At 42.4% G+C, this 1,384-nt stretch overlaps 1 pseudogene; it reads right to left on the reverse strand.

Moving 5' to 3' along the window:
* Nucleotides 1-1,053: 1,053 nt before the first annotated feature.
* On the reverse strand, nt 1,054-1,169 carry LOC118600858 (annotated as a pseudogene).
* Between the last annotated feature and the right edge of the window lie 215 nt (nt 1,170-1,384).

The raw sequence follows: 1,384 nt of genomic DNA on the forward strand, positions 1-1,384 counted from the left end.
AAAGACATCTGTCTTAGAAAACAGCATGAGCAAATGCAAGGCCTCAGGAAATGCATCACATGGAAAGATGTGTGGTACAGTGGGACTGAAGGATGGGGTGAGGAGGACAGAGCAGCAGCTAAAGATGGAAGTACGGGGGGTGGATGGTATGCAAGGGGCAAGAGCATAGATGTCAGGCAGCTCTCCTTCAAATTCTGCCTCTACCCCTAAAGGTCGTGCAGCCCTAAACAAATTATTTTACCTGAGACTCAAGTTTCTTCATTTATAAAATATAAATACCTACCTCCTAAAGTTCTCATGAGGAGTAAATTAAATAATATATGTAGAAAACTTTGCTCAGTACCTGGAATATAGCAGGCATTTCGTGGCTTGTAGCTATTGTTTTCATAGGCAGGTATTACAGACTGTTTGTGAATCCTCAAATTAATATATTAAAGCCATACTCTACAGTATGGCTAAGCCTCTAAGGAAATAAATAAGGTTATATGAGGTAAAAACAAAACAAAACAAAACAAAACAAAAAAAACGATGAGGGTCCTTAATCTGATAAAATTTGAGTCCTTACAAGAAGAGAAACTGTGCCTACCACCCTGCCCAACTTCCCCTTGAGCAGGCACCAAGGAAACCACAGCAGGCATGGAGCAAGAAGGTGGCTGCCTTCAAGCCTAGAAGAGAGTCATTACTAGAAAATGAATCAACTAGAACCTTGACCTTGGACTTCTGGCTTCCAGAAATGTGAGAAAATAAATTTCAGTTGTTTAAGCTATGCAGTCTGGGGTATTTTGTTATGGCAACCTGAGCTAATACAGAGGTCTTAAATGCCAGGTTAAGAGGTTAGTTCTTTACTTTGTGGGCAATGGAGAAGAATTAAAGATTTCTGAGGAGGCAAGAACAACATTTAGATCTGTCTGAGAGTTGAAGACTTATGGGAAGACCCTCTTCATTGACCTCGTGCACTATCTTTGCCTTTTTCTATCCATTTATGACACTCTAACAGCCCCAGTTTTGTTCATCACCTCTGCTTCCCTAGCCCACTACTTTTTTTCTTTTAATTGCCTACAGCACCTGATATTCCTAGGTCTCCCTTCCAAGTACTAACCAGGCCCGACCTTGCTTAGCTTCCGAGGTTAGATGAGATTGGGCATGTTCAGGGTGGCATGCCTGTAGACAGCCCACTACTTTCTTTAGCTGAGAAGATCAGACCCTGGGTTGTGTTACATTTGTGCCTCTATGCAAGCTGCCCTTCCTATAAGAATATCCATGCCCGTTGCTCTTTATTGACATTCAATTCATCCTTTAAGGCCAGTGCCCATGCCTCTTCCCCAGGTTGCCTCCCCTCCTCTGAACCAATGTTGTTGACATACTCTGGTGTGTCACAGTGATT

This window comes from Rousettus aegyptiacus, unplaced genomic scaffold, assembly GCF_014176215.1.
Source record: "Rousettus aegyptiacus isolate mRouAeg1 unplaced genomic scaffold, mRouAeg1.p scaffold_m13_p_3, whole genome shotgun sequence".
In the NCBI taxonomy this organism is placed as follows: domain Eukaryota; kingdom Metazoa; phylum Chordata; class Mammalia; order Chiroptera; family Pteropodidae; genus Rousettus; species Rousettus aegyptiacus.